Source organism: Rhinopithecus roxellana, chromosome 8, assembly GCF_007565055.1.
Source record: "Rhinopithecus roxellana isolate Shanxi Qingling chromosome 8, ASM756505v1, whole genome shotgun sequence".
Classification (NCBI taxonomy): domain Eukaryota; kingdom Metazoa; phylum Chordata; class Mammalia; order Primates; family Cercopithecidae; genus Rhinopithecus; species Rhinopithecus roxellana.
In genome coordinates, this window is record NC_044556.1 from 57905983 (window position 1) to 57933183 (window position 27201).

At 38.7% G+C, this 27201-nt stretch overlaps 1 long non-coding RNA gene across 1 annotated transcript; it reads right to left on the reverse strand.

Moving 5' to 3' along the window:
* Positions 1-6959: 6959 nt before the first annotated feature.
* Positions 6960-26425, reverse strand: LOC115899250. Its single transcript, XR_004058969.1, has 3 exons — positions 26236-26425; positions 7183-7455; positions 6960-7011 (listed from the first exon to the last, which is right to left on the reverse strand). It is a non-coding gene; the product is annotated as an uncharacterized LOC115899250 (long non-coding RNA).
* Between the last annotated feature and the right edge of the window lie 776 nt (positions 26426-27201).

Consider the following 27201-nt stretch of genomic DNA (forward strand, 5'->3'; position numbering starts at 1 on the left):
CCCTGACCTAGAGATTTCTGTCTTAGAGCTTGAGAGAGATGATTTACAGTATCTGATGGAAGAAATTTCTAAGCAGAAGAGCATTCAAGAAGTGACTTGAGTGCTGTTAAAGGCATTCAGTTTTAAAAGGGAAACAGAGCATAAAAATTTGGAAAATTTGCAGCCTAATAATGCGATAGAAAAGAAAATCCCATTTTATGAGGAGAAATTCATGCTAGCTGCAGAAATTTGCATAAGTAAGGAAGAGCTAAATGTTAATCATGAAGACAATGGGGAAAGTATCTCCAGGGCATGTCAGAGACCTGTGTGGCAGCCCCTCCCATCACAGGCCTGGAGCTGTAAGAGGAAAAAGTGGCTTCATGGGCCAGGCCCAGGGTCCCGGCACTATATGCAACCTAGTGACTTAGTGCCCTACATCCCAGCTACTTCAGCAGTGGCTGAAGAGGGCTACTGTAGAGCTTGCAACATGGCTTCAGGAGTGCAAACCTCAAGTCTTGGCAGCTTCCACATGCTGTTGAGCCTGAGAGTGCAGAGAAGTCAAGAATTGAGGTCTGGGAACCTCTGCCTAGATTTCAGAAGATGTATGGAAACTACTGAATGTCCAGGCAGAAGTTTGCTGCAGAGGCGGGGTCCTAATGGAGAACCTCTGCTAGGGCAGTGCAGAAGGGAAATGTGGGGTTGGAGCACCTACACAGAGTCCTTGCTGGGGCACCACCAAATGGAGCTGTGAGAAGAAGGCCACCATCCTCCAGACCCCACAATGGTACATACACTGATAGCTTGCACCATGCACCTGGAAAAGCCACAGATGCTCAACACCAGTGTGTGAAGGCAGCCAGGAGGGAGGCTGTTCCCTGCAAAACCACAGGGGTGGAGCTGCCCAAGACTATGGGAACCCACTGCTTGCATCGATGTGACCTGGATGTGAGACAGAGTCAAAGGAGATCATTTTGGAACTTTAAGATTTGACTGCCCTACTGGATTTTGGACTTTCGTGGGGCCTGTAGCTCCTTTGTTTTGGCCAATTTCTCCCATTTGAGATGGCTATATTTTCCTAGTGCCTGTATCCCTATTTTATATAGGAAGTAACTAACTTGCTTTTGATTTTACAGGCTTATAGGTGGAAGGGACTTGCCTTGTCTTGGATAAGACTTTGGACTGTGGACTTTTGAGTTAATGACTTTGGGGGACTGTTGGGAAGGCATGATTGGTTTTGAAATGTGAAGATATGAGATTTGGGAGGGGCCAGGGATAGAATGATCTGGTTTGGCTCTATGTCCCCACCCAAATCTCATCTTGTATCTCCCAGAATTCGCGCATGTTTTGGGAGGGACCCGGTTGGGAGAAGACTGAATTATGGGGGTGGGTCTTTCCCATGCTGTTCTCATAGCAGTAAATAGATCTCAGAAGATCTGATGGTTTTTAAAAAATGGAAGTTTCCCTGCACAGCTCTCTTTTTGCATGCTGCCATCCACGTAAGATGTGACTTGCTCTTCCTTACCTTCCGCTATGATTGTGAGGCTACCCCAGCCATGTGGAACTGTAAGTCCAATAAACTTCTTTTTTTTTTTTTTGTAAAAGGCCCAGTCTCAGGTATGCCTTTATCAGCAGGATGAAGATGGACTAATACATGCTCTTTTTTAGAAACTAACTTTTGTAGTGATACCCTCTGTTGGTTCTCCACCAGGCAATGCACAAACTGATGACTCAAATAATGATTTTATCTCATAAATATTTCCCAAATATTTATTTCCCACTTTTCTGGTTCAAGTTCTCACTATCTCTTGCTAGGACCATTAGTGTTCTAACTCACCTCCTTTCTTCCAGCCCAAAGTTCTAAAATCTACCCTGCACCATTTCAAGAAGCATATTGCAAAAATTAGGTGATAGCATATTCTGTGATTGTCTACTTATATTTTGCTCACATAATGCTCCCTTCCATCTCAAGTATTAGTTATCTAAATATTTGTGGAAGGCTGATCTGTTTTTCAGCTCCAGGAAATGGATGATTATTTACTTAAGTCAATCAGGGAGAGCAAGTTCTTTTTAAGCAGTTGATTAAAAATAGACATGTGACCCAATTTTAGCCACTGGTGCCTGAATAGAAGCCTGCAGTAGGAAAATATCTAAAAAAAAAATTTCTTTGCTAGTCAAAGGACATGAACTAGAAGAAATAGCTTGTTATTTGTTCTCACTATCCTTGTGTTTTCATTTGGAGAGCTGAGGCAGTTGAATTGAGTACAGCAGAAGAACGTTTCATGGAAGCTATTATGGAATCTATGAATTAACTCGCATCCTTCCTCTCTCCCCAAGTAAAAAATCTTCTTGTAAATTTATTACTTTTTAAATCATTTAACTTAAGAATTTATGTTGCCTGAGGCTGAAATTATTCTAACTAGATCATTGATCACTTAATTTCACTTTTTTAAATTCTCCAGCATTACATGCATTGCTCATTGGATAAAGTGATTCTTTGTTTGGTACTCAAGGGCCTTCATAACCTGGTATATCTTTATTTCTCTAGTCTCATTTCTTGCTACTCTCTGTCTTTTCTCTTCCTGTCCTACTATAATACCTGACTGTTTAATTTCTCCATATGTCTAACACATAATGTTATTTCACACATATTGCTATTTCATGACTTAGTAGAGTCATCTTCTCTCATCCTGCAATTCCCCTCACACATTTTCTGCTTCGCTGTCCAAATTTTCCTCAAATGACTATATTAAAGTTCACTCTTCCTTTGGAAACTTTCCATACCTATCACAGGTCACCCTTGGGTGCCTCTGTAATACTCTACACATTCCTATGTCTTAGCACTTAGTGCATTTTGTTAAAACGTTCTTTTCACTTGTTTGTGTGCTCCCTCTGTATTGAAAGATCGGTGATTAGAGTCACCATTAATTATTCACCTTCTTTGCATCACCAATTTCCTGACATAAATTAAGATGACCAATAAATATTAGTTGAACTAAATACAATTGAGCATGCACAAAATTCACCTAAATTGAATAATTAAAATTGAACTTACATTTTTATTTCTCTCTTTTCTTAATTATCAAAACTAAACAAAATGTAGTCATTTCTTTCCAAGTTTCCATCTTTACTCATACTAATTTCTGTTAATAAAATGTATGTTTTAAAAAATGTTTACTTTAGGTTCGGGGTGTGTGTACATGTTTGTTATATAGGTAAACTGTGTGTCATGGGGGTTTGATGTGCAGATTATTTCATCACCCAGGTAATTAGCATGATACTTGATAGGTTTTTTTTTTTTTTTTTTTTTTTTAAGTCTCCTTCTTTCTCCCAACCTTCACTCTCAAGTAGGTCCTGGTATCTGTTGTTCCCCTCTTTGGGTCCATGTCTTCTCCTTGTTTGGCTCCTACTTACAAGTGAGAACAGGTGGTACTTGGTTTCTTTTCCTGTGTCAGTTTGCTTAGAATAATGGCCTCTAGTTATTGAGGGCATAATGCTGCACAATACATATTATTCTTTTTATGGCTATGTAGTATTCTATGATATATATGTACAAAATTTTCTCTATCCAGTCTACCACTGATGAACATTTAGGTTGATTCCATGCCTTTGCTGTTTTGTGAATAGTGCTGCAATGAACATATGAATGTATGCCTTTATGGTAGAAGGATGTATATTCCTTCAGGTATGTATGTACCCAATAATGGGATTGCTTGGTCAAATGGTAATTCTGTTTCAAGTTCTTGGAGGAATTTTCACAGTACTTTTCACAATGACTGAACTAATTTACACTACTACCAGCAGTGTATAATCATTCCCTTTTCTCTGTAACCTTGCCAGCATCTGTTATTTTCTGACTTTTTAAAAATAGCCATTCTGACTGGTGTGAGATGGTTTCTCACTGTGGTTTTGATTTGCATTTCTCTAATTATTAGCGATGTTGAGCATTTTTTTTTTCATATGCTTGTTGGTCCCATATACATCTTCTTTTGAAAAGTGTCTATTCATGTCCTTTGCTCACTTTTTAATGGAGTTGTCTGGTTTTTGCTTATAAATTTGTTTAAGTTTCTTACAGACTTTGGATATTAGACCTTTGTTAGATGCACAGTTTTGAAATATTTTCTCCCATTCTGTAGGTTGTCTGTTTACTCTGTTGACAGATTCTTTTGCTGTGAAGAAACTCTTACTTTGACTAGGTTTCATTTGTCAATTTTTGGTTTTGTTGCAATTGCTTTTGGCACCTTTGTTATAAAATCTTTGTCAGGTCCTATGTCCAAAATGGTGTTTCTTAGGTTATATGCTGGGGATTTCATAGTTTTAGGTTTGACATCTAACTCTTTAATTAATCTTGAATTGATTTTTTTAATGGGGTAAGGAAGGGGTCCAGTTTCAATCTTCTGCATACAGATAGCCAGTTATCTCAGTACCATTTATTGAATAGAGGGTCCTTTCCTCATTGCTTGTTTTTGTCAGTTTTGTTTAAGATCAGATGATTGTAGGTGTGTGGGATTATTTTTAGCTCTCTGCTGTGCTAGTACCATGCTGTTTTGGTTATTGAAATGGGCCTAGAAGAAAATCTACATAAGTTTCCACCCAAAACCAAGAGTTCTTTTCATCACCACATGGCACATACTCTAAAATCAAATGCACAATTGAACATGAAACAATCCTCAGCAAATTCAAAGAAACAAAAATCATATTGTATTAGCCCATTCTCACGCTGCTAATAAAGACATACCCAAGACTGGGTAATTTATACAGAATAAAAGGTTTAATGTTCCACATGGCTGGGGTGGCCTCACAATCATGGTGGAAGGCAAGGAGGAGTAAGTCACGTCTTACATGGATGGTAGCAGGCAAAAAGAGAGCTTATGCAGAGAAACTCCCCCTTATAAAACCATCAGATCTCATGATGCTTACTCATTATCATGAGAACAGCACGGGAAGGACAAGCTCCCATGATTCAATTACCTTTTCCTGGTTCCCACAACACATGGGAATTCAAGACGAGATTTGGGTGGGGACACAGCAAAACCATATCAAGCACACATCAACCAAACTCTCGGACCATAACACAATTAAAAAAAAATCAATACGAAGAAAATTTCTCAAAATCATACAATTACATGGAAATTAAGCAACCTGCTCCTGATTGACCTTTGGAAAAACAGTGAAATTAAGGTAGAAATTGAGAAATTCCTTAAAAATAATCAGAACAAAGATAAAACATAACAGAATCTCTGGGACACAGCTAAGGCACTGTTAAAACGGAAGTTTATAGCGCTAAATGCCCACATCGAAAAGTTCAAAACATCTCAAAATAATAACTTAATATCACAACTAAAGGAATTAGAGAAACAAGAACAAACCAAACTGAATGCTAGTAGAAGAAAAGAAATAACCAAAATCAGAGCTGAATTAAAGGAAATTGATACACAAAAAAACCATATGAAAGATCAATGATCCAAGAGCTGTTTTTTTTTTTTTAAGTTAATAAGATAGATTGCTAGCTAGATTAATAAAGAAAAAGAGGGAGAGAAGATCCAAATAAGCACAATTAGAAATGCCAAAGGGGCCAAAACCTATAGCCCACAAAAATATAAAAAATCCTCAGAGACTACTATGAACAGCCTTATGCACACAAACTAGAAAACCTGGAAGAAATAGGTAAATTCCTGGCGACATACAACCTCCCAAAATTTAACCAGGAAGAAATTGAATCCCTGAACAGACTAACAATGAGTTCTGAAATAGAATCAGTAATAAAAAGCCTACCAAGCAAAAAAAGCCTAGGACCACACAGATTTACAGCTCATTTCTGCCAGATGTATAAAGAAGAGTTGGTACCATTTCTATTGAAATTATTTCAAAAAAATCAAGGAGGAAGGACTCTGCCCCAACTCCTTCTATGAGGCCAGAATCAGCCCGATACTAAAACCTGGCAGAGATGCAACAAAAAGAAATCTTCTGGCCAATATTCTTAATGAACATAGATGTAAAAATCCTCACTAAAATACTAGCAAATTAAATCCGGCATCAAATCAAAACACCAGTCTACCATAACCAAGTGTGATTTATCCCTGGGATGTAAGGTTAGTTCAACATGCACAAATCAATAAATATGGTTCATCACATAAAAAGAGCTAAAAACAAAACCCACATGATTATTTCAACAGATGAAGAAATAGTTTTTGATAAAATTCAAAATCCATTCCTATTAAGAGCTCTCAACAAACTAGGCATTGAAGGAACATACTTCAACATAATAAGAGCCATCTATGAGAAACCCACAGCCAACATTATACCAATGGACAAAAGCTGGAAGGATTCCCGAAAAGAATGCCCTCTCTCACCACTCCTATTTGACAAAGTCCTAGAAGTCCTGGCCAGAACAATCGGGCAAGAGAAAGTAATAAAGGGCATCCAAATAGGAAGAGGGTAAGTCAAACTATCCCTGTTTGCAGAAAACATGATTGTATACCTAGAGAACCTCACAGTCTTTGCCTATGAACTCCTCAATCTGATAAACAACTTCAGAAAAATTTCAATATAAAAACTCAATGCAGGAAAATCAGTAGCATACCTATATACCAACAACAACCAAGCTGAGAGCCAAATCAAGAACATAACCTCATTCACAATTGTCACAAAAAGAATAGAATACCTAGAAATACAGTGAACCAGGGAAGTGGAAGATCCCTACAATATGAATCACAAAACACTGCTCAAATAAATCAGAGATGACACAAACACATGGAAAAACATTTCATGCTCATGGATAGAAAGAATCAATATCGTTGAAATTGACATACTGCCTAAGGCAATTTACAAATTCAATATTATTCCTATCAAATGACCTATGACATTCTTCACAGAACTAGAAAAAATTATTTTTAGAATTCACATGGAACCAAAAAAGAGCCCAAACAGCCAAGGCAAACTTAATCAAAAAGAATAAAGCTGGAAGCATCACTTTACCTGACTTCAAAAAGTTGTCTTAATACAGGGGATCTTCATCAAACTGATGAAGGACATCTACAAGAAAATGACAAATATGCATATGAAAAGATGCTCAACATCATATATTCACAAGGAATTGCAAATGAAGAATAATGAGATACCACTACACATCTATTAGAGTAGCTAAAATCCAAAATGCTGACAATACCAAATGCTGGTGATGATGTGGAGCAACAGAACTCTTACCAATTGATGGTGGAATTGCAAAATGGTACAGCCACTTTGGAAGACAGTTTGACAGTTTCTTAGAAAACTGAAAATACTCTTACATTCCAGTACTTGTTCTCTTTGGTATTTACCCGAAGGAGTTGAAAACTTATGTCCACAAAAGAAGCCTTCAGACATGACTGTAGCATCTTTACTCATAATTGCCAACACTCAGAAGCAATTAAATGTCCTTCAGTAGGTGAGTGGATCAATAAGCTGTGTTATATCCAGACAATGGGATACTATTCAACCCTAGAAGAAATGAGACATTAAGCCATGAGAAGATATGGAGGAACCTTATTAAATGAAAGAAGCTAATCTGAAAAGGATACCTACTGTATAATCCTAAAATGACAAAAGTATAGAGAGAATAAAATCAGTGCTTGCCATGGGGTTGTGAGAAGAAAAGGAGTTAATGGAGAACAGATCATTTTTAGGGCAATGAAACAACTCTGTATGATACTATAATGGCAGATAGTTGTCATTTTGCATTTGTCTAAATGTATTGAATGTAGGATACCAAGAGTGGACCCTAATATAAATTGCAGATTTTGGGTAGTAAAAATGTATCAGTATTGGACACATGTTCACTGATTGTAACAAAGGTACCCCTCTGGTGGGGGATGGTGATGATGAGGGAGGTAGTGCATGTGAGGGGTGAGGGGCATATAGAAACTGTAATTTCCATTCAATTTTGCTGTAAATCTAAAACTGCTCTTAAAAAAGGATATTAAACAAAAAAGAAGGTGTTATGGGATTTAAAAATAACAAGATTTATTTGCCATAAAACATGCAGGAAGACTAGAGCTTGTAAGCAGCCTTGTTAGTGAGATCAAAAGTGATCGCCCTGTGATAGGATTTTCTGGCTACTGCTAAAAGTAGACAGGAACTTGTATTAATTGAACTTCTTCTCTATGCCAGACTTTAATCACAGTTCTTTTTCATATCTCCTGATTCTTCCCAATAACTTCTCAAGGCTGGTATGCATACATTGAAATATTTTATATCTCTAGCTGGGTTTTCTTTCTAGGCCATGGCCAAAAGAGCACTGTAGTCTGTTCGCCCTTGTTGGAAATGAAGTGTATATCCTCAAAGAGAATTGACTCTAGGGAAGTCTCAGAAGTGGCTTTGACCACTTTTTAAAAAGTTTGGTCTATAAGTAATTGCAGGACTTCTAAAGGGGCACTCTTACTCCACACAAATAAAAAGTGTTTGGGATTTTAGCCCTTTGTTGAACTTCTTAATGGAATGATATACTTATGGATTCAGGAGTCATGTCTGTGTTCTATTAGGCATGATGTGTGTAACTACGATGCTAACAATAATAGGAATCAACAAATTTGGATTTTTATTTCTTAAGCACCTACTATATGCCAACTTAAATTATCTTACTTAATTCTTCCAACAACCTTATGATTAAGTATGATTTTCAATTTTGCAAATGAGGCAAAAAAGGGTTAGCTAAATTGCCCTACAATTTACAATGATAATTTATGGAATCGGAATTAAAACTCAAAGTTGTTGGGAACAGGCCCCAAAATCTGGCCACAAACTGACCTCGAAACTGGACATAAACAAAACCTCTGCAGCATTGTGACATGCTCGTGATGGCTTTGGTGCCCATGCTGGAAGGTTGTCAGTTTACCGGAATGAGGGCAAAGAACATCTGTCCCACCCAGGGAGGAAAGCTGCTTAAGGCGCTCTTAAACCACAAACAATAGCATGAGCGATCTATGCTTTAGGGACATGTTCATGCTGCAGATAACTAGCCAGAGCCCATCCCTTTATTTCAGCCCATCCCTTTATTTCCCTTAAGGAATACTTTTAGCAAATCTTATGACTGGCTTGCTGTCAATAAATGTGTGGGTAAATCTCTGTTAGAGGCTCTCAGCTCTGAAGACTGTGAGACCCTTGATTTCCCATTCCACACTCTCTGTTTCTGTGTGTGTGTCTTTAATTCCTCTAGCGCTGCTAGGTTAGGGTCTCCCCAACCAAGCTGGTCTCGGCACAAAGTTTTTTGACTGTATGTTCTATTATAAACAACACTGAAAATTGTGCTTGTGGTTTTATCTTTTAGTAGCATCTGAGAGTGAGTCATGAGAAACAGTACTATGTATATGTGGATGGGTGTGCAGATAAGCTGAGATGTGCAGACAGGCAGATAAGCTGACTGCTTTTTTTCTTTCCTAAAAAGGAAATGAAGATTTAAAAAATGCTCTGAAAGAACCAACAAGTATGGCAACACCTTTTTTGGAACTCCCATGATATACATTCCTCTTTTTGTGTGGAGGATTGTTTTGTTTTACTCTAAGGGAGTCAAGCAACTAACTTGACTTGCTTCTCTTGATGCTCTTACCCTGGTATCAAAATGAAAAACATCATTTATCATAGTTCAAAACAACTTTAAAATGTATGAAGGTCAAGGAATGTGTGCGACCCACATTGTGCAAGAGCTAGTTAGTAGCAGAGCCTCGATTAAAAGTCAGGCCTCCTGACTCCCAGTCTACATCTCCACAGTGACTCCTATGAATGTAGGAAATGATGCCCTTCTGTGTGGTTCAGGCAAAGCCTCCTAATCAGACCTGGGGAAGGGACGCCTAGCTGGACTGTATTCTAGAGCTGTTTCTTTGACATCCTGATCTACATTCCCATGTTCCCAATTAGCATTAATTGAGGGAGAAAGAGGAAAAAACTGGAGCCTCCCCAAAGCTCCCTGCTGCACAACTCATGGAGGGGGTGGTCTCTGCAGAGAAAAGGTTGATAATTACAGAAGTTGAGGCTGTGAATCATTGAGCTGGCACCAGCTCCTCCTGGGAACTGTTCCCTTGATTCTCCCCCGGCTCCCCCAGTTCAATTAAGCAGCTTGTTTGCCTTCTCATTAGTAAAACTTGTTAGCATTTTGTTCTATTCCCCTGAGTTGCTTAGGAGAAAAGTTTTGTGGGAGGATTTGCTTCATTGGATAGGTCTAGCTCTCATGCTCTCCATGAGATACTGAGGTACCCATGTCCTCCAAACAGGCCATGTATAACAGTGGTAGTTCAGCAATGGGTCCAAGGCTCCACTGTTTGGACAAAGGGAAGAGGAAGCAAAAAGCTAGCCTGGTAAGGATAGGGAAGTTCAATGCAACTGCCTCATATCCAACTGATAAGGAAATATTTAAGACATTTCCTTAATGTACACATTGCTCAAAGATTCCCAGGCACATTGCACATTGTTGGGCCTCTGAGCAGAGGTACCCATGCCTTCTGATCTCTCCTTTCCATGTACAGAATTTGTGAAGACCCTCACATTGCTACAGCTTTTCAGAGCCCATCAAGCACTTTCATATTTCAGTAGTGCCTCCCCACTTAGGCAAGCTCCTACTTCTTCAGCATGAGCTTACTCTGTTCCTGGCTTACTCAGAACAGAGACTGACTACATCAATAGGTGGATTTCTAACCCTTCTCGCTAAGATCAGGTGAAGTGACATTGAAAATTGCCCATTTTTTTTTAGCCTGTTCAGACCAACCCTCAACAAGTTAATTTAATACCTATATGTTGACCACTGCCAACATTAGTAGAATACCAGTAAAACTATTGAGTGACCACTAAAGTGGCTATATAAATGTATAAAGGAAACTGAGACTTCGAAAGATTATATATCTAGTCCAGGATCACAGAAAAAAAAAATAAATAAATAAAGAGTCTGGTGTTCATGCATAGGTGAGTGGTGTAGAAGGAGGACATTCTGGACAAAGAAATATAGAGAAAGTAGGGAGGTGGTTCCGTATTTAGTAATAGTCCAGAGTGGATAAAGAGGAAAGTATAGAGGGAGTATATAAATAAATGGAAGACCCAATTAAAGATAATAGATTCAGAAAATGTTAAAACTTCATCATCACTCTGGTTTTACTTTCCCTGATCTGAGACACCTGGATCTATTAAAGCACCCATCCTTAGTCTCCTGAAATATCTAAGGTCTGAGTTACAGCAGAAACAAAAGACTCTTTAATATAATAAGGGTCTCAGAACCTGCCCCAGTTTCCCCCATTCTCTGCCCCTCAGCATTAGAAGGAGTTTTTAAGTTATGCCATTATCCAGCCTTTGCTTCCTGGGTCTCAGCCCGTATGCCTGAGGTCCTAGTGTTGCTGCCTCTTTCCTTGGGGGCACTAGACTGTATTTTCCTTTTCAGATTACACCCATGCCTATGCCGCCCACAGGTAGGCAGGTCTCCGGGAACCATGGATGTTCTCTCTTCCTTCTCATTACTTCGACAATCGCTGCACAGCACTAGCAAGGAGCAGACTCAGTTTTGCAGTGAGATCAAAGACAACACCCTGGAAATAATCTGATCCCATATTTTTGAACAAACCAAAAAGCAGCACTAGAAAATTAATATATAAAGCAGGTAAATACCACACAGAAAACAAACTAAAATAGTATAAATGGGGAATTGAAGCTCTATTTCCTGTGCCCTCTTTTCTCCCCTGGCTTTCCCAGCAGTTTCTCTTTTGAGATGATTTAGTTCAAACTTTTCACTCTTCTGATGAGTGAATTGAGGGCCAAGGAGGTAACATGACCTGCCAAAAGATGCACAGCTCATTAGTGGCTAAGGCAAACTAGAACTTTTCAGAGGCAGGTCACGGAGTTGAGTCTTGAATACCTTTTATAAAATTGCTTCTTAAAAATTATTATATATTTGATCAATAACCAATTTTTGCTTCTTATATTTCTGGTTTATGTCAGCAACTATAAGCTGTTTTCTGAATACCTTCATACTCTTTAGACCCTTTTCATACCTTTATAATCTTTAAATTTATTTCTTCATTCTAAGAGAGGATTATCCCAATTTTTACATAATGAATATAAAAATGTTACTGAACTTGCTCTAAGAAAATATAAATTCAACCCTAGATTCACTCCAGCAGACTGAGTGACTGTGGTAAGACTTTCTCAACCTCATTTTCTTTGTCTGTAGAATGAGAGGCTGGCAGTTGATGACTGCTTACATTCCTTCCATCTTAGGGAGTTTTGATCCTATGATTACAACACTTCTTAAAGAAAGCAGGATCTGAACTAGGCCCATATGGGTAAGATCCAAATACCCAGAGCAGAGATGGGAAGGTGTTGGTCCAAATTCAAGTGTTGCCACTTTTTGGTTGTGTAATTCTGGACAATTCTTTTGTTTGTTTGTTTGTTTTTGTTTTTTGAGACAGCAGCTGGCTCTGTTGTCCAGGCTGGAGTGCAAGGGCACATCTCGGCTCACTGCAGCCTTGACCTTCTGGGCTCAAGCAATTCTTCTGTCTCAGCCTCCCAAGTAGCTGGAACTACAGGCATGTGCCACCACACTTGGCTAATTTTTAAATTCTTCATAAGGACAGGGTCTTGCTTTGTTGCCCAGGCTGTCTAGAGCTCGTAGACTTAAGCATCTGCCTGCCTCAGCCTCCCAAAGTACTGGGATTACAGGTGTGAGTCACTGATCTCACTTTGACCATCTCTTTCCTTATATTTCAAAAGATTATGATCTCCACAGTTCTCTAAGGCTTAAAGGAAACAAAATATACAAAATGATTAACACTGCTCCTGACACTTAAGAGGTGCTCATGAATAATAGAAAGTCTTGTTGTTTCAGAGACAGGCTGTATAGAAAAGATATTTTAATGCCTGGCTCTTTGGGGTTCAATCGTTATGTTTAGCATATTCTTTATTATTATTCTTTTTTTTGAGACAGAGTCTCACTCTGTCGCCCAGGCTGGAGTGCAGTGACACCATCTCGGTTCACTGCAACCTCCGCTTCCCGGGTCCACGACATTCTCCTGCCTCAGCTTCCCGAGTAGCTGGGACTACAGGAGCTCGCCACCACGCCCGGCTAAATTTTTTTGTATTTTTAGTAGAGATGGGGTTTCACTGTGTTAGCCAGGGTGGTCTCGATTTCCTGACCTCGTGGTCCGCCCGCCTCAGCCTCCCAAAGTGATGGGATCACAGCCACAAATCACGGCGCCTGGCCTATGTTTACCACATTCTTAATGGCATGATATGAATAATGTACTTAAACCTTCCTTTTTCTCAGTTTCTTCATTTGCAAAATGAGGGCATCAATAAGAATTTCTCCAGACAATACTTGTGAGGGTTAAATAATTGTAAACATGTAAAGCATGTAAAATAGTAAACAACACTATCTACAAGATAGACAGTATTGGTTGAATTTTTTCACATCAGTTTCTACAATGGAAATTCGTGCCTAGTTTTACAATACCTCACATTTTTTAATGTGGATCAGTAGAATTGGCAGTACTGCAAATCAGGCATTTACTTTGGACCCAGGTGGCCAAAGTGACCCTGGAGCATCCTTTGTATATTTCTGGGCCCTTGTGAAATTTACTCTAGGGCCCTAATATATAGCTTTTGGGACCCTATTTTTCTTCTTACCCTTTCTGTCTTCCTGCATTGCAGTTATCTCAACCTGTTTTTATTGAGAGGTGGTTGTGTTAGCAAAATCACTGTCAATTGCTTGGCTCACACTAATTGACACTGTCGAGGTTGTATAGTGCAATGAGCCGGGGAAACTTACAATCTACATGGAGACCTAAGTAGTTGTATGACAACTCACGGCAACATATACCTCATGTTGCCTGGCATATTCATCCATTTATGAATGAATGAATGGACTCCTAAGGATTAAATGAGGTTGACAGAGATTAAGCACCCTTCCTGTGACCACACCAGGAGTCATCTTCCTTTCTTAGATTACTTCAGTGCTCCAGGCTTACCTCTCTTTTACTTCACAATCATTTATTCTCTGCAAACTTTTAGGGTTCCTTCTTCTAATCTTCCTTAGGGCAGAGCTTCCCAATAAATATAGGTATCAGGTGTGCTAAGCACCTGATCTCTTTGCCTCTCATCCTTTGAATGACCAAGTGGATCTTGAGAAAATTATAGCCTTTGGTCAGTTTGCATTTGTCAACCAGCAGCCTTTCTGTTTACCTCAGTGTGTCATACAAATATTATTGCTTTAGTTTTTTTTCTATGATGTTAAAAGAAGTGGGAAATAATCATCAATGTAATACATTAGGTTATGCTATAGATTAAATATTTGTGTTCCTATAGCATTCATAGGTTGAAACCTAACCCCAAGGGGTTCTAGGAGGTGAGGCCTTTGGAAGTTGATTAGGTCATAAGGGCAGAGCCCCTATGAATGAGATCAGTGCCATTTATAAAGGATACTTTAGAGAGTTCCCTCTCTCCTTCTACCACATGCTGCTGTAACGAGGAGAAAGCCATCTGTGGACTGAGAAGCAGACTCTCAACAGACACGGAATCTGCTAATGTCTTGATCTTCTATTTTCAAGACTCTAGAACTGTGAAAATAAATTTTTGTTGTTTATAAGTCACCCAATCTGTGGTAGTTTGTTATAGCAGCTCAAACTGTGTAAGACGAAGTCTAAGACCCTGTCTAAGGCCCAACTCTTTCGCCTTATCTTTTATGTTGACATCAGTTTTAACACTCTAGAAGGGTAGAAACTATATGCATATATGTGTGTGTGTATATATATACACACACACACAGAGACATATATACACACAGAGAGACATATACATATAATATACATATATGTATACATACCCACATATTAAAATCACAAACTCTGCAGAAGCATCAAAGTTAAAGTTCTATCATCTAGGATGTTCATGTGGTTGATCATCCAAGTGAAGCCCAGATAATTTTAAGAATGAAACAGGGCATTGTTAACAGTTATTCTGGGTCAAGAAGCATTTAACTAAAACTCTCTTGAGCAAACCAGAATATATCACTGTATTGACATGCATTTTTAAAATTCATGTATTTGTTTCAATAGACAGTATCTCTGACTGGGCTCACACCTGTAATCTCACTCCTGTGAGTGAGTGACTCACACCTGTAATCTCAACACTTTGGGAAGCTGAGGTGGGAGGATTGCTTGAGCCCAGGAATTCAAGACCAGCCTGGGCAACATACTGAAACTCTGTCTCTATCAAAAACAAAACCAAACAAAATAAAAATTAACTGGGCATGGAGCACATGCCTGTAGTCCCAGGGAGGCTGAGATAGGAGGATGGTTTGAACCTAGGAGGAGGAGGTTGCAGGGAGCTGAGATCACGCCATTGCACTCCAGCCTGAGAGATAGACCCAGACCCTGTCTCAAAAAAAAAAAAAAAAAAAAAGGAAGATACATATACATTATTAGAAAATCAAAATAATCCATAAAAGGTATATATAAAAGAGTGTTTCTTTAACTTGTAGGCCGATTTGCCCCTTTCTACCCCTTGCCAGCTTCTATCTTCACAATGGGAAACAACTTTTAGTCATTTTTTTTACAGTCTTTCGATTTTTCTTTATGTAAAAACAAGCAAATATAAATATTCTTATATGCCCTCCGGAGCTCTTGCCATATCACTGAAGAAGGTGCTTCCTCATTTTGGTAAACATCTCTGTGCTTGTTTCACAAATGGGAGATTTAACAAATCTCCCTTGAAATGCTCTTGGGTCACTTCCAGTCTTCTGCTATTACAAAAAGCAGAACTACAGTGAACAACCCTGTGTATACATATCATTTCATATATGTGTGTATATATATCTGCAGGATAAATTCTTAGAAATATGATTACTGGGTCATAATACAAATAAATGTGTAGTTTACACAGGTTTTACTTTTTCACCCAGCGTATGCTATTTTGTACTCCTACAAGCAATGCATAAAAAGGTCTGCTCCTTGCAGCTTCTCCAACAAAGTATGTTTTTGAATCTCTGGAACCTTGTCAATCTGAAAAGTCAGCAAAGTTGTTTAATTGTAATTTAAAGTTGCATTCATCTTATTATGAGTTAGATTGAATGTCTTTTCATATAAGTGCTCCTGCTGTTTTATAAATGCCTATCTTGGGGTCTGTTTCCCCCGTTCCAAATTAAGCATTTCAAGGAAAGGAACCCTGTGTTAGGCATCTCATATTTTCTCTAGTATGAGGGTGGGAAATAGAGTGTTCAATAAATGTATTTAATGAATAAATAACAGAATCACTGGTATTTCCTCTTCTCATACTTTTTTAGTTGTAGTTTAAATCACCTTTTCTAACCTTCAAATCACATTTTTTTTTGGAAAATATTATTACACATGTCTGTCCATAATATAGAATATGTAGATGAAAAAATTTAAAATCACTTATAAAATTAAAGCAATTATTTACCTATTTCTTTTTAATCATTTCTCATAACATAGGCTTTTTCAAATATTAGCAATCGTATTATGAAATGTTGACACTTTTGAAATTCTCCTTGCTTCACCGAACATTATAACACTCTTAATTGTCTCTCTTGCTAAATCATGAATTTCTTGATAGAGGCAGAACGCCTCATTCTTTTCTCTAACTTCATGTCTAATACAGCATAAATGTTAAATGAGCACTTTACAGGAAGAAGATCTCGTGAGAAGAAATTAAACAATTTTCTTAGCTAAGCAAGGCCTATATTTGGAACACTATCACTTTTATTTTATCTCTTCATGTTACTTTTAATTTACAAACCTCTCACTCCTCATTATATACAACGTAAAATTTTTAGCACATATTTCTGTGTTGATTTTGTTTTGTGTGTAATTTTTTTATAAACAGGCATTTGTATCACACTGATTGCTTTCTGAAGGTGAACACGCAGCCATCACTCATTTGCTGCCAAGACAGGATGATACACTACAAAGCATAGGGGAAGTCTGTATCAGAATATGTCTTATAAAACCCATAGATAAAGCTGCAAATTAGGGGTGTTTTAGTATTTGAGACTATGAAAGATAAACTAATTTTGCCAAGTGGCAGCTGCAACCATTCATCCTGCAGAAAGGTCACATGTTTCTGATGAAATGGAATCTTGTCTTAAGGCAGGAGAAGACTGAATGAGAACTTCTAATTACCCAAGCACCTGGATAGTTTTTTAACTCAAGGAGACAGCCTTCCAATCTTGAGGTTACAGTATTTTCTAAAGTAAAACTCTCCAAACAAAATCTCATGTTTTCCTGCTGTTTAAGTAATTCCAGCCCTCTCAGGAAATTTTTCAGGTTGATATGAGGAGACTCAAGGGTTTCCTCTATATCGATGTGATCTGTGTGAAAATCTTTTACAGTGAATATTCTGATAGCCAATTTAATTTTGCTATTATCTTGTATGATTTTCTTTTTTGCCTCTGATTCCTAAATATCAAACCACATTTGTATCTACAAGTGATGCAAATGTATTCTTTTCCAGTGGATCAGGGCTTCAATCTGTTAGTTATATGGCCTCTACATCCATCCAGTACATGCTCATGTATTGTGTTCAGTTGAGGTCAGAGTCCATGTACTGGCCATAAGACTTTTATGAAGATGATACCGATAGTGATGAAAAGGAAAGCGATGATGAAAACATAAACAAACATATGTAAATGCCACATAAAATAATGATATGGTGGTCGCATAAACAATGATAGCAATACTGGTGATGGTGATTTAGAACACTGCTCGGCACATAGAGAGCATTTGACAATGATTAAATCAATGAATAAAAGATAGCGGAGATAGTGAGGGTAGTGGTCATGGTGATTGTTGTGGAGACGGAGATAGTCAAAGCAGAAGTGATGGCACTGCTGATCTTTCTCATATTGTGGTAGGGTTAACAATGGAAAAATACCTTTGCAGGGACATGGTCGGAGCTGAAGGCCATTATCCTCAGCAAATTAACGCAGGAACAGAAAACCAAGTACCTCATGTTCTCAATTATAAGTGGGAGCTAAATGTTGAGAACACATGGACACATAGAGGAGAACAACACGCACTGGGGCCTATTGAAGGGTGGAGAGTGGGAAGAGGGAGAGGATCAGAAAAAGTAACCAATGGTAGGAGGCTTAATACCTGGTTGATAAAATAATCTGTACAATGAACCCCTGTGACATAGGTTTACCTATGTAACAAATCTGCACATGTACTGCACATGTGTTAAACCTGCATATGTACCACACATGTATTAAAATGAAACTATTACACATTAGTAGAAAAATGAGGAACAAACAGATTATTTACTCCTTTCTGGTCATTTCGCTGATCTTACTAGAAGGGAGTAGAGATGAAGCTGATTGGGAAGTCTTTTCGCAAAGTAATTTTTAAGAAGATTAAACTCATTTTTAGAGTGATCAAGGTGTTGTTCTCCATGTATGCACAAGGATGTATGAGTTGGATTTATTCTCTTTTTATAAAAGGCTATGTGGGACTTGCAAAACTTCTAGTGGCCCAGAGGAGGCAATGCACCTGGGATTAAACTCTAAAGTCCACAGTGAAGGTTGCAGAATTGAGAAAAGTCATTTGAGACATAAAGCTGCTCTGCTGCACTTCCTTTTGCACAACTTCTTGCCCCAGAGAAGTCCTTATTGAAAGCTTTACACACTTAGCAACTCCAGGGAACATGTAGCAAGGAGCCCCTGGGAGGCCCGCATTTCCAGGAACACGAAATATAAATAGGGGAGTGTCTTGGGGTAGAAAGGATGCCGAGGAGAATGCTATAGTCCTAATGTCATCAAAACCATCAGGTAATGGGCAGGAGTGGTGCCAAAAAGATGAGAGTAGCCAAAGAAGACAGCTAGATGAAGGCTTTGAATGAGGCTTATTAGGGTATGGGAGGAAAACTCAAGTGACATAGGTGTTGATTCTCTTCAAAACCCATCACCATTTCCCAATTTAGGGAAACATACATTATCCTTGTAGTAAGAGTCTTGGGAAACAAATACTTTTTTTTTTTTTTTTTTTTTTTGAAGAGGAAGCTGAGGTTAAGTAAAAAATTGCTCAACCTAATGTCTAGTGGCAACCAAATCGCTGACTTCAGAGTAGGGTTTTCCTATTATACCATAGGACTTCTGGCTTCTTGGCTTCTTGGCTTCTTCTTGACTTCATGGTTTTCCTTTTTGAGAATTCCTAGCACACATCCTTCTGGGATGATTTTTTCACCCAGCACAGTGTATCCGCTGGGTGAATTATCATCAGGCACTACGGGCTTAGGATATTACAGTTTTTGGAGATTCTGCATTTCTTTTATTTTCCATTTTTTCTTCTTCTAGTTCTTACCAGGATAGGCTAAACACTTCAGAGGGGCTTCTTGAAAGAAGCTTCAACAGTCACTTTGGGGAGATGACTTTTCTTCCTTCTCCACAGTCCAATATTGTTGGTTATTTTCTCATTGGGAACTACCAAGGGATAGCAGTAGGAATTTTCTAGCTCTCCTGTTATTGGATGGTGGAGTAGGGGAGAAAATCACTGAGTCACTGGAGCACCATATTATAACATAGAAAGGGATTAAACTGGGATCAGGTGCCTTGGTTTCTAGTCCCAGCCCTGCTACCAACAGACTATGATATGGGACCAACCATTTCTGCTTTTGGGGCTTCAGTTCCTCTAGTGCAAAGTGAGGAACATTGATTAGATAATGTCTCAAGTTCCTTTTAAGTGCTCAGATTTTACAAATAGAGGAGGAAGCTTGAAGTAATTTATATTCTATCTTTGTCACCTGTTCCTAGGAATCATGGATCATGTCAATCATAACTGGACCCAGAGTTTTATCCTTGCTGGTTTCACTACCACTGGGACCCTACAACCTCTTGCCTTCTTGGGGACCCTATGCATCTATCTCCTCACTCTTGCAGGAAACATTCTCATCATTGTCCTGGTACAGTTAGATTCTGGACTGTTCACCCCCATGTACTTCTTTATCAGTGTCCTCTCCTTTCTGGAGGTGTGGTATGTCAGCACCACAGTGCCCACGCTGCTGCATACCTTGCTCCATGGGTGTTCACCCATCTCATCAGCTGTATGCTTTATTCAGCTGTATGTCTTTCACTCCTTAGGGATGACTGAGTGCTACCTGTTGGGTGTCATGGCACTGGATCGCTCCCTTGTCATCTGCTTCCCACTCCACTACCATGCACTCATGAGCAGACAGGTACAGTTACGACTAGCTGGGGCCACTTGGGTGGCTGGCTTCTCAGCTGCACTTGTGCCAGCCACCCTCACTGCCACTCTGCCCTTCTGCTTGAAAGAGGTGGCCCATTACTTTTGTGACTTGGCACCGCTAATGCGGTTGGCATGTGTGGACACAAGCTGGCATGCTAGGGCCCATGGCGCAGTGATTGGTGTGGCCACTGGTTTCAACTTTGTGCTCATTTTGGGACTCTATGGAGGTATCCTGAATGCTGTGCTGAAGCTACCCTCAGCTGCCAGTCGTGCCAAGGCCTTCTCTACCTGTTCCTCCCACATGACTATGGTGGCACTATTCTATGCTTCTGCCTTCACAGTCTATGTGGGCTCACCTGGGAGTCGATCCGAGGGCACAGACAAACTTATTGCCTTGGTGTATGCCCTTGTTACCCCTTTCCTCAATCCTATCATCTACAGCCTTCGCAACAAGGAGGTGAAGGAGGCTTTAAGGAGAGTCATTGACAGGATCAGAATTATTTTAAGAGAACCTCAATGATCTAATTTGTCATAGCCTTGTTGGTGATTGTGAGAATCAGCTGGTTGGCTTGTCAATTACGTAGTCAGAGTCTAAGAAAACGTCAGTAAAGAAATGAAAAAGATCAGTAGTCAAACATGCTGCACACACCCGTGCCTGAATTGGTCAAAGTTGGAAAATGTAAAGAGAAAGGGGTTATGGTCTCTGATTACCCCATTCTAATGGGAAAGAAATGCAACAAAGGGAGAAAAAAATAGAGATGCAGAACAAGTGGTTAAGCTGTATCAGAGAGACAGTGCAATATAGAAAGAAAGAAGACAAATTAAAGCTAGGAGTGGCAGGTTTAGTCAAGATTCCCGGAGAAAGGTTAAGAAGGTGGAAAACTAGGTTAGCAAAAAGGAGTCTAAAATTTTAGCTTGTATAAAGTTGCAGATGTAGATCAGCGAGCCATGAGCAGAATGCTTATCAATTTGTGGCATCCAGTGATTCTGGGTTATTATGTGACCAAATGTAGCTTGATGGAGAAAAAACCTGAAGTTCTGATCACAGTTCTTTTCTCCCCAACTCCTCTATTGCTTCCTCTACTGAGCAGAGTAATCTCCCATTCCTTGATGGTGTCTGAACTAGGGGCCAAGTACCTGCTAGAGTATGATCAGATAAATTAGTGAGAAAATAGGACTAGATCTTGGCAGAGACTAAGTATGGCCTAATCTTGAATACTTTCCATTTTCCTCATTCTTACAGACCTTACTGCTTTATTTTATGTATGTCTGTATATGCCAGAAATAGTTACAGCTGCCTTCATGTTTTTAAAATTTTAATCTTTTTAATATCCCTCTGAAGAAGGAAGAACATCCCAATATTTATGTAATAAAATTATAAAGGTTATTGAACTTGTAGTAAGGAGAGACAGATTCAATCCTAAATCCACTTCAGCTGACTGAGTGACCCTCCTCAGCCTCATTCTCTGTCTGTAAAATGAAAGACTGGCAATGAATGAGTGTTCTCATTCCTCTCAGCTTAGGAAGTGTTGATTCTATGCTTATTGCACTTGTTTTGTTTTGTTTTGTTTTGTTTGTTTTGTTTTTTAAGATGAAGTCTTGCTCTTATCCTCCAGGCTGGAGTGCAATGGTGCGATCTCAGCTCACTGCAACCTCTACCTCCCAGGTTCAAGCCATTCTTCTGCCTCAGCCTCCTGAGTAGCTGGGATTACAGGTGCCTATAGCACTTCTTAAGGAAAGCAGGACCTGAACTAGGTCCAGATGTGTAAGATCTGAATTTGCAGAGCAGAGATGGAAAGGTGTTGGTATAAATTCAGGTGTTGCCATTTTTGCCTCTATGATTCTGGGCAAAAATCATAAGCTCTCTCTAATGCCAGATTTGCTTTCCTTTAAAAAAAAAAAACTACATCACAGTGTTCTAAAGTTAAATAACACATAGTAAGTATTTCATAAGCAAGTTAGTCTCAGCATCCCAGAATCAGGACAGTATAGTGGTTACAGCATGGACTTTGAAGCTTCTCTGCCTGTGTTCAAACGTCAGTTCTACCATTTATTTGCTGTATGATCATATGCAGTACACTTAAATTCCCTCCACCTCAGTTCCCTTATATGCAAAATGGGGACAATAAAAGAACGTTAAGCATATAAATATTAATTGTTGTTACTTCAAAGTTTTCCACATAAATGTCTTCAGTGGGAATTTATTTCTTTGATAATGCTTAGTTTTATACCTATCTCACATTGTTATTACAATAGACTTGGTAACTCTCCAAATGAGGCATCTTCTTTTGACCTAAGGGTCCAAATTTATCTTTCCACAAACTGAGGAGTAGTTCCTGCTTTCAAGAAGTCTATGCCGTTTCCCCAAATACAAGGTGCAAAACTCTATTCTGCTGACAGGCTGAGTCTACTACCTTTGGGCTCCTTTTCTTTCTCTCCTTCTGCACCTCATTTCACTCAGACTGCTCTTTTTGCAGGAACTATTATGGGCCCAACAGAAACTCTTTTTTCCCTGTGGTGGCAGCACTAGAGGATGGCTCAAATTGAAATGGCTTAGATCACATTAATTAATAGGTCATTATAGTAATAATAATTACTAAAACTGTTATAACAATTATTATTAATTACTAACATCTGTGGGGTGCATACTGTGCAGTGAACATGGGGACTTACTATCCTGTAGTGAAGACATAAGTAGTCATCTGACAACTCAAAGTGGCTTATATCTCACTACTAATTTGTACTACAATGCATGGTATCCACTCATATTTGAACAAATGAATGAATGAATAAACAAACTCTTAAGAGTCAAATGGGTGTGATAGAGATTGAGTTCCCCTCCTGAAACTCCACCAGAGGGTATATTTTTTTAAGATCCATTTACAGCTGCAAACTCCCCTTGCCTTTCATTCTACACTCTATTCTACACTCTTCTTTTTTTTCTCTTGACACCTCCTTAGGTATTTCCTTTACAATATAAAGTTCAGGTCATCTTTAGCACAGAGCTTCTCAACAGATATAAATAACAGATGTGGTGAGTTACTGAGTCCCTGCCCCTAACACACACACTATGAATGGTCAGATAGGACCTAAGGGAATTGAAGTCCTTGGACTGGTTGCCTCACACAGCAAGTGTTCACCTTAGTGTGCCCTACAGATACCATCACTTTTATAAGCACTATGATATGAAAATAAAAGTTTGAGAAGTAGTGCCTTAGTGTGACATGTTGGGGTAAGTGTCCAAGATAAGGTCCAACTTGTGGCCACTTCTCCCATGGTGACAATTGGATATTGACTCTAGCAAGATAGACAGTAAGAAGCAGTCAGGTCTAAAAGGCAGCATAATCAGACCATTCACTTGGTACTAGCACCAAGGCTGACATTCTGTCTCATAGGACATTCAAACTCAAGTACATCAGAGAACAAAATGAAATGCTATCAATGTACCTGGGGAAGACAGATATAAACCACAGTTGTACTGCGCAGACAAGGGCATGTGACCTTGATGTATCACTTCATTTACATAGTTGTTTTAAAAGTTTATTTGCTTCAATAAATAATATCTCTAAAAGGTTCAAAAATTCATCTTATGTGTGAAGTTGACATTTTTTCTTATGTTTTTATATTTAAAAAAAAATCAGGTGATTTGAGGATCTGTCTCCTCCCATTCTATATAATAATTATCTTAAGGGAAGCAACAGTGTTATATGCATCCCATTTTCTCCAGTTCCTAGAAGAAAGTCTGGGGCATAAAAGCCGTTTCAAAAATGTATTAAATAAATAGATAAATGAATTATTGTGAATTCACCTATTTCTCACATTATGTTAGTTGCATTTCATATCATTTTTTCCTAACATTTAAAGCACATTTAAAAAATAATGTATTACATATAAATGTAGGTCATTAAATGTTTAGGTAAATAAAAATTTAAATTACTTATAATCCCATTACTTCAAAAATTATTTCTCTATTTATTTCTAAATTCTAATAAGCATATGCTGTTTTTCCAAATAGTGGCAATGGTACTATGAAAATTTGAACACATTGAATACTACTTTTTTCACTTAAGCTTTTAACAAATAATTTTAGATCTCATCTTTCTCCTCAAATAATGAATTGCTTGATGAAGGTATCAGTGTAACCACAGAACCAATTCAATCTGGTTTAACTTTGTCAGTAACAAAATACAACAAAATAATGACTTGTTTTTTAGTTGCAATGGACCCTCAGGTTGCAAGTAACCCAAATATGCCCAGATGAACCAAGTGTGCCAGATTTGTGACCCTAGAGCCAACCAGAACAAAAAGGTAAACCACATGCGGAACCTAAGTATTCAGACCAAGGAATGGTGATCAAATTAAAAAGGAAAGGATAACCAGCTGTGTTGCAGTACAGTCATAAAAGTCAAGGACCTGGCATAACTTCTTTTCAGGAACCAATCAGATAACGCTTTGTTGCATCTTTCTATCTCCCTCTTACTTGCTCTCTGCCTATAAAACCTGTCTCCAGACTTTAGTTCGGGGAGACAGATTTGAACATTGCCTCCTGCCTCCCTGCTGGTCAACCTTGAAATAAGGCTTTTCCTTTCTTAAAAGCTGGTGTCACAGTATTGACTTCTCAGCTCATGGGACGGTGAGCCCACTGCACAGTAATATCAGAACTTGTCATTTTCTCTCACTCTATTTCTGATACAGAATAAATGCCAAGTAAGCACTCTTTATTGACAAGTCGTGACATAAAAGAGAAGAAACAATGCTCTTGACTAGGCCAGAACTAAACTTGGAAGCCTGGATCATTTAGTACACATATCTACACTAACTGATTCTAGATAATATTTACAATTCTTATGCTCAGGTATTTGTCATGTTGATAGCCTTCTGAGGGATCATGCATGGGCATTATAATTTACTCAGTCAATACCAAGCCATACAGATATACAATTAGATAATACAAATGATGTAGAAAGTCTGTCTCAGAGTCTGGCTCACAAGAGGAAAAGAGGAATGTAGGAACACCAATGTGATGTGATATATGGAGGAATAAAAATGAGTATTAAAGTGGCCACTTTGAGTACAGCACAATTGTTCATTTGAAGGATTGGGATAGATGGCTAATCTACATATACCCATGAAATAAAAATAAAAACAAAAGGTCTACTGGTGCTTGAGACTGTGGGAGATGCAGTAATTTAGTGAAGGATAGTTTCAACTATCCATCTTTGAGAAAAGTTAGGTATTTCAGAGTAAGTGGGACATAAGCTAAATGCTGATTAAGGTTGAATGAGACCATCATATTGTCCAAATATTTGAGAGACTCTTCCAATCCCAAAGTCACATTAGTACCTGAGAAACAAATATCTTCCTTTCCTTTGGCTCAAAAACTTTCCACCTCCTACAGGAAAGCTTTTCTAATTTGATCTCAGAATACTTAGTGTTTGTCTTCCATTTAATATGATCTACTTGTTAATCTTTTTATGGTTACCTCCTTATCTTAAATTTAATATAGCAACTGCTTTCTTTCCACCTCTGATTCTGAAAAATAAAATTACATTTGGGCCTATGAATGATTCAAATACCTTACTTCTGATAGATAAATGCTGTAATTCCATTATTTATCTGGACTCCATATCCATCAAAGTACATGCCCACAGAGAACCCACAGCTGAGATAAGAGCTCAGATGTCAAAATTAGGATGTTTAATGAACATATTGAGGATATGGATATAAACAAAAGTAATAATGAAAAAGTAGATTAGTCTCATGAAGACGCCTGGGTAATAATAACAGTGGTGATAATGTAAGTAATGGTAACAATACTGGTGATGAGACTTAGACAAGTGTATTAGATATTCAACAATCAATGATTTGGAACAATGGCTAAAGATAGCTGACATGGCAAGGGGAGGGACAGTGGTGAGAGTAACAAAGGTAGAGATGCTCGGCACAAAAGTGATAGTGGTGCCTGTGCTGACTGTGATAATATGGTGATGTGGTGAGGTTAGTAAGGATGGATGAGAAATCTCCTTGCAAAGAAAGCTTTTAAAAAGATGAAACTCACCTCTGGGGTGCTAAAGATGTTATTCTTCATGTATTCAAGTTGGATTGTCTCTGCTCATAAAAAGCTATGATGGGGAGGCCAAGGCAGATGGATCAAGAGGTCAGGAGAGGGAGATCATCCTGGCTCACACAGTGAAACCCCGTCTCTACTAAAAAATACAAAAAATTAGCTGTGTGGTGGCACATGCCTGTAGCCCCATCTACTTGGGAAGCTGAGGCAGGAGAATCGCTTGAACCTGAGAAGCAGAGATTGCAGTGAGCCGAGATCGTGCCACTGCACTCCAGCCTGGGCGACAGAGCAAGACTCTGTTTCAAAACAACAGCAAAACAAAACAAAACAAAAAAATCTATGAAGGACTTGCAGAACTTCTAGTATCCCAGAAGAGGAAGTGTCCCTGGGATTGGATTCTAGAGCCAGTGAGGGTTGCAGAAAAGCCATTTGAAAGAGAGTTGGGCTGCTTTACTTCTCTGTGTCCAACTTCCTACCCCAGAGTAGCACTTACAAAAAACATTACACACTTAGCAACTCCAGAGAACATATAGCAAGGAGCCCCTGGGAGGCCGGCATTTCCAGGATCACAAAATATAAGTAGGGGAGTGTCTCGGGGTAAAAAAAAAAGATGGAGAGGAGGATGTTGCAAGTTCTAATGTCATCGAAACCATCAGGTAATGGGCAAGGGTGGTACAGAAAAGATGAGAGTATCTGAAAAAGAGAACCAGGTAAAGGCTTTGATCTTTCCCGGATAAGGCCTAATAGAATATGGAAAGAAAACTCCCGGGACATTGATATAGACCACCCACCTCTACATCCATCCTAGAAACATTTTTTCAATGGCTTTAGAATCCATAGACTAACAGGGTGGTGACGGGCTTTATACAACATTTATTTAGAGAAGGGGAAGTTGAAGTAAAGAAAGGAGAAATGGTTAAGCCCAATGTTCATTTTGAGTTAGTGGCAAAACAAGTT